This window comes from Sinohyriopsis cumingii, chromosome 13, assembly GCF_028554795.1.
Source record: "Sinohyriopsis cumingii isolate HCF-2022 chromosome 13, ASM2855479v2, whole genome shotgun sequence".
NCBI classification, from domain to species: Eukaryota; Metazoa; Mollusca; class Bivalvia; order Unionida; family Unionidae; genus Sinohyriopsis; species Sinohyriopsis cumingii.
This window is the reverse complement of record NC_142973.1, coordinates 45,501,209-45,508,141: the sequence shown is the minus strand read 5'-3', so window position 1 is coordinate 45,508,141 and position 6,933 is coordinate 45,501,209. Positions and strand designations below refer to the sequence as shown.

The 6,933-nt window shown below is 35.3% G+C and overlaps 1 long non-coding RNA gene across 1 annotated transcript in view; it reads left to right on the top strand.

Moving 5' to 3' along the window:
• Nucleotides 1-6,530, top strand: part of LOC149785338 (uncharacterized) — an 88,600-nt gene extending 82,070 nt beyond the window's left edge. The window contains exon 3 of the long non-coding RNA XR_016413501.1: nucleotides 5,558-6,530. This is a non-coding gene — a long non-coding RNA (uncharacterized LOC149785338). The remainder of the gene's footprint in view (nucleotides 1-5,557) is intronic.
• Nucleotides 6,531-6,933: the final 403 nt, after the last annotated feature.

Below are 6,933 nucleotides of genomic sequence, written 5' to 3'. Positions count from 1 at the left end.
TCTCTCTCTCAAATTTGAACCTGGCTCAGCCTTCACAATTACTTGAACATGTAAATCCAGAAATAATAGTATGGGTGGTAAGAAAAAGAGGCTGTGTTTGAAAGTCTTCTAAGTACAGTTTGTCTTGCACTCGACAATATGTATTCAATAAATGTGTCCAGCCCAAATCATAAATTATGAACTTAAGTCACAGATAAAGCAGATTTTGCCACAACCCCACCCCAATCTTTACTTAATTCTGCAGTTAAGGAATAAAATCCACTATTAATAGTACAAATAGCGAAAGAGAATAGCGACGCCTATAATTTTATATTTTTTCCGAATTTTATCCTTACTTGGAATACTGCCAATCATCAGCAATAATTTGTCTTTAAGAAACAAAGGTAATACAATAAATGGCAGACAGTAGTAAGTTTAACATTGTACCATGAAAGTAATTAGCACATTTCAAGTTTTGTACTATTCGTCCATATATCCTTAAGTATGACGCGAAATCTAACAAATGCAGAAACATCCGTCCATTTGGTTAGCTTCTTTTATGTGTGAAAAGGAAATTAGGTTTATGTTGCGACCAAAATATCCGAATTATCGATTCTCGAGGAGTGACACAAAAGCATGTAACCATGACCGAAGATGGTGGTGTACAGTAGTGGCGGAGGAAGGGGAATAATGATGTGGAGGGGCACAAACTTGTTTATTTGAAATAATATTTTAATCATTGTCTAGATATGGTTAGTAAAATATACATATTTTCCTATTCGCTTCCTATAATTCATTTTAAATGAGCAATGCAGTAAGATCGTCTCCTCTTTGCATTCGACCAATTGAAACCAATAACATTTAATGGTTAAATAAGATACGTCTATAAGAGGCATAAAACAAAGAAATTTTTGTTGCTTGTTTTTCTTAAAAAATTATTGATATTATGATATATTATTTCTGGAGCAACAGCAAACAACGATACTACTACAAATACTACTGCTAAGACTCTGAACCCAGATAAGTCAGCCATAACTACAACTGGTACGAGTTCTACTTGATCACCCATTTCTAAAGGTCAAATTCAATAGCCGTTCGAGAGGGAGCTCTCTAGCTTTAAGAATCAAATTGAAGTTTATCTTGTCATTTGCTCGTCGGTAAGAGTTAGCTTTCCAGCACGACACATCTCTGCACGTCGTTCTTCCGGTAGATAAGCCAGATCAACCTTTATAGAACCGTATATCGGCATCCCACTCTTTTTGAAATAGTCAGTTTTCTCCAGTCATAAATCGTTCCTTTGTGCCAAAATTCGGAAACCAGTCTTGAAGTAACAATTTTTAATTTACACTCTTGAGCGTAGACTTCTGCGATTCAGTCCCTGTTCAACAAAATTGATGAATTCGTCACCTGGGCTAGGCTCCCTCTGGAGCTGGTCTAAGGCTCAGCTACAGACACGAGGACTGGAGTCCACTCGACAAAATTATAAGCTGGTGTATCATCAATATCATCAACTGAAATTAATAGATCCTGAAGAGGTCTCAATTTCAAAATCGGCCGCGTTTGCAAAATCACTAATAATAATATTTGAAATGTTAGGTTCTCCTGTACTTTGCGCCGCTGTCCATAAAGATAACACAACACACATAACTGATGAAATTTAATTATTGACTGACTGATTTATTGCCTAGTGTTTAAGGGCACATCAACGCATGAAAGATTCCTTAAGTGTCACTAAAAGTTCCTCTCCAGAGCAGAGACATACCACGGCAGCCTAACCAGTCTGTTGTTTACAGAATTCGAATGCGAAACACATCGATTGTCAATAACATATCCAGTTACTCTTGTCCTTTTGCGATGACCGATCTATGTGTGTGTGAGTGTGTGTGTGTGTGTGTGTGTGTACGTATGACTTTTTGAATGGTAGCTTAGGACAAATCGTTGACAATAACTTACACTAAAGATCACATTTTCCCTTAAACTTGCTTAGGAATCATTCAGATAATTCATATTTTAAACAAAAATATCACATGAAATTAAAGTAAGCTTTACTTTCCCAAACTCAAAACAACTGTTTCACGTCTGGCTTTCTAACTTGGTTTTTGCTTATGCTGTGTGTGGGGGTTTAGTGTCCTTATTCCGATTGACGGGTATAAAGCATTTTTTAGTATTAATAACAAGTCATTAAGTAGGAATAGCGAACCAGACTCGCACTCTACGTCAACTGCAGCGCATCCCCGGTGTTTCGTACTTGGTGGCATCGTCTTTTGTTGGATATCGCAACAAAACTGCGCCTATTTACACTTCTTTGGACCTAAGGTCAAATCCCAGTTTCCGGAACGGGTAAGGGTAAGAGGCTGCTAAGACAAGATCAGTGGTTAATCGATTTTTCCAATTTTCTCCAGCTGGAAGACTACCTTTACTCATCCATCTGAATTTACTGTATACATTGTAGTAACTAGAATCGGCGTAATATATTTATATACATACAATCTCAACGGTATCTACTATATGTAGAAAACCATTTGTATAAATTTCTCTTAGGTTTCACAAAAGTATTTAGATAAATACGGATGCATTTAATTTGTTTATCTGATGGTGTTTAGCGTGAATATAAAACGCTCTTCCAGCCTTGCCAATGACAGAATCTGGTGCGTCAACAAAGGGCGATACAAACTTTCAAACTATCATTACGTTTGAAAATAATCGATCCAATTTCTCGTGGTTTATTTTGTGTGTGTGTGTGTGTGGGAGGGGTTGCAACAGATGCATGTGAACCGAGAAGGAACAAAGCATGGAGAGGATAATCTGAAACATCTAGGGTGGCGCTATACGGTTTCGCATTTTGCATAGGGTTAGGATTTTAAAGAAAAGGAATTTCCCCGGCTTTCCTCACTGGTTATACTGGCTATTTAAAAAAGACCTTGTATATCTTAGGTATAATGCAAAGAACCTTTAATTCCCTTTATTTTGGTGTATGATTGATGGGTGTACTATGGATTATAGAGTACACAGCTTGGCCTTACTTCAAATGTGCACCTTTCAAAAAAGTGCTAGCGCTACTTGGTCATTTTCACTTCCTGAACTTCAGAGGTCAGTTGTATGAAAAAGAGCCGATAACTTTTTTTACATTTTATATATTTGGTAATTCATTCATTGCACTTTCAGAAGCTGGTATTGTCTAGTCTGGCCAAATTCATTTTCCCTAATTTAATAGCTGCTATGTATAGTACACTTTAGACTAATTCAGACTGATTTTTTAACACAAGGGAGCAGTCATTTTAGTTAGCAGTGTGCTTAAATCATGTAAAATTTCCAAAAGTTCAATATCCAAAAGAAATATCATCCACATTACATTAATGTAGCATAGAGATATGCCAACATTCTCTCCACTGTGCATGTTTTAAATGCGAACTACTTCACCTTACATATGTCACTCTCTCAAAAGTACATATTATCTGGTGAGCGCCACCTAGACTGCACATTTCATGCTGTCGAGCGGAATACAAAAAAGCAAAAAAAAAAAAAAAAAAAAAAACCTGGGAAGTCCACACAACAAGGTTGCTGGGAAATCAAACATTGTAATTCTGCGACTGCTTAATTTTAAATCGTGGTATCAGTTACGATCAAAAAGCTAATTAACCTCTAGGATTTGAGGAGAATGTTCCACGCACTAATTAGCAGGGGGGGGGGTGTTCTTGGAAACAATCCGGGTAATTGACAGAATGTATTGAAGCAAGCTGGACAATTTCACGAGAGAAAAAAAAATGAAAAGGTTCGGAGTCTTAAAGATTTTAAATTATGCAAATAATATTTCCAACTTTGCCTACGTAACACACTCGATTGGACAAACCCTTGCCCCGATACACATAAATAGATACCAGATTGGTGATCAGATCGGGCAGCGGACAATTGGAAGGGGTGTTGTGTTGTTGTTGATCGACACGCCGCGCCCAGCCGAGAAATAAATTACTGACATAACCGCGATCTCAATGTATACATGTGGTCGTTTTGCCCAATTAAAACTGCGACAGCATATCCAACCAGAGAATATGGTGTAGCTGGCTAAGTTATTTATCTAGAACGCAAAACAATCTGCTCACCGCAGGCACATAACATATTATCATCACATACTTTTGCCCACAGTACAACTATAACAAAACTAGAACTCCGCCTTAGTTGCACACACCAAAACTTTCTAGTTTAAACATGATCATATATGAAGAGTGTTTTTTTTTTCCTTTTCAGATGTGTATCGTAGCCACTAATTAAACATTGTCATAAGTATTCTCTCTTAGTAAATACATACATACATACATACATACATACATGCATACATACATACATAGATCTCGACCTCTGATGTATATCAGTTGAAAGAATAGATTCATTGTGTAATACAGACAGTAACGTTTGGTTAGAACTAGGTAGAATATTCAAATGTTTAATGTCGGTAGGTGATAGTGAAAACGTGCTTTTCACAACGTGCAGCATACAATTTTAAGGGGGATTCCCATGGTGACGTATGCAATGTATATTGGTGGTGTAGCACTGCTTGAATTAATGAATCGCTGGATGTCACTCAAACACTAACGCGTGCCGATACCTTTGGACCGCAGACCAATACTATCCTTGGTAAAGGAGTGAAGTTACCACGATTTATGGGCTCACTGACCTTGAGGTCTAATATTCGCCACCTTTCCGACTTCAGCTATACGTCATGAAAACAATTCAAATCGGTATAACTTTAAAACTTTTTAATCTTTCTCGTGAAATTGTTCAGTATGTACTAAGAATTTGACATTAATTTACATGGGGTAAGTGTCAATGTAAAATACATTGATTTTGTACGAACTTCTATTCTTATGAGTCTGGCGTAGTATCTCTGCCCTGTGATAGGCTCATTGATCACCTTGACCTCTGACCCTGTTCACCATAATAATAATTTAACAAAACTATAACAGTAACACCGACAGGAACAAATGTGAACAGATCAAACGCTCAAGAACTATTAGTTTATTTTTTCCATCTATCTATGGATATGCCTATAGAACTGCTCCATTTGTAACAGGTAAAAACAGAGAAGACTTTCGTGACCTAAAATTGATGCGCAAAGATCTCGTGCGGCAAATGCCTGTGTCCATAAAGTATTGTTGAATTCTGTTGAGACCATAGAAAAAAATGCCCCAAATGAAAGGAAATCTTTACTAATTCTATTGATATGCGACATTGCTGTCCCATCATTCTGAGATTGTTTGTTTCCTAGCACATAAATATGTTGATGTCTATAAATAAAAAAGAAGGAAAACTACACATTACACAGATACGGTTGATCAATTAAGCCCTATTGAGCATGGCTATTGTATCATACAGTGTGTAGAATTGTTCAAGTAATAAGTTCATTAAGTTTAATTAAAAGTAATACATTTATTTGGTGTTCTATTAAACTCACTGGACAATAGAGGCATGCGAGAGCACTAAATAAAAATCCACAATTTCTATTGTACTCGCGGAACACATCTATCCGCTCGTAAAAGGAAATGACAGCATTAAAATCAACACTCGAAATTCTTTATTGTAGTTGCCCAGCCTCAAGAGCAAGTCCAGCAAAACGGCGATAATGGCGAGAGAAACAATTTAATAATATCATTATTGTTACACATCATAAATAAAGGCACCAACTGAAGTGCAAATTGGTGAAGGGAAATAAATATCTTAATGTGTTAATTATGCCAATACGAGTTACTTCTCTTGAAAGTGTTATTCATAATACCTTTTTTTCTAGATGTTTAGCAAAAAATCTAAGACAAAAGGAACGGAAAAGACCCCCCAAAATTAAATTATTTAATTGTTACTTCGTTTACTTTTTGTTTTCTTCAAAAACCTAAATCCGTGTGAGATATTATAATAAAATAGAGTAAAAGATGAAACAAAGTATTTAATTGTGTCTCCTCTGCTTGAAAGAATCTCAAAATGAAGACCAAACGAATGAACGTTAAATAGTATTTAGGCATGAAACGGAAAGGATACGATAAACCATCTTACAACTGGGAAGCAGCTTAATATATGTCAGTCTGAAAAATATCTGAAGAGGAGAAACTATATTAAATTAATATGGTTGCTTTTTTATATAAATTAAGCAAAGATGCTGAGCTTCATCAGTGTCACAGACGTGCAAGAAACAGCTTAGTATAGCGTGTTTGGTATGTCAAATACCAGACTGAAATCGAAAGTACATCCGAAAACAATTTTTTTCAACAAATGGTGGAGATCAAATGCATATCAAGATAATTAGAATGTAGACAAAATCCTTGGAGACTAATAAAAGGTATCACGAGAGAAATTACAAAATATCACATCTGAATAGGAATTTTATTCAAATTGAATATTTAAGAGGCTGAGAACAAATTCAAAGTTAAAGACTACTAGCTTGTCCTTTGAACACAACAATAAGAAAATTAAAATAAGATAAATGTTGAGGCAATCATGGGGATATTTATATTACTCTCAAATTTTATGTAAGAATGTATAGAATGGCACTTGACTTTCGCGTAACTTCACAACAACCTATGTATTTCTTTTTAAGTATACTTTTTATTGGTGTAGTTTAATTCCAATTCCATCTACCATTTATTTGCGTGGTTTAATTCCAATTCAATCTACCATTTATTTGTGTAGTTTAATTCCAATTCCATCTACCATTTATTTCTGTAGTTTAATTTCAATTCCATCTACTATGTATATGTGTACTTTATTTCTTTGTGTAGTTTAATTTCAATTTCATCAACCATTTATTTGTGTAGTTTAATTTCAATTCCATCTACCATTTATTTGTGTAGTTTAATTTCAATTTCATCTATTATTTAGTTGTGTAGTTTAATTTTCAATTCCATCTACTATGTATATGTATACTTTATTTCTTTGTGTAGTTTAATTTCAATTTCATCAACCATTTAT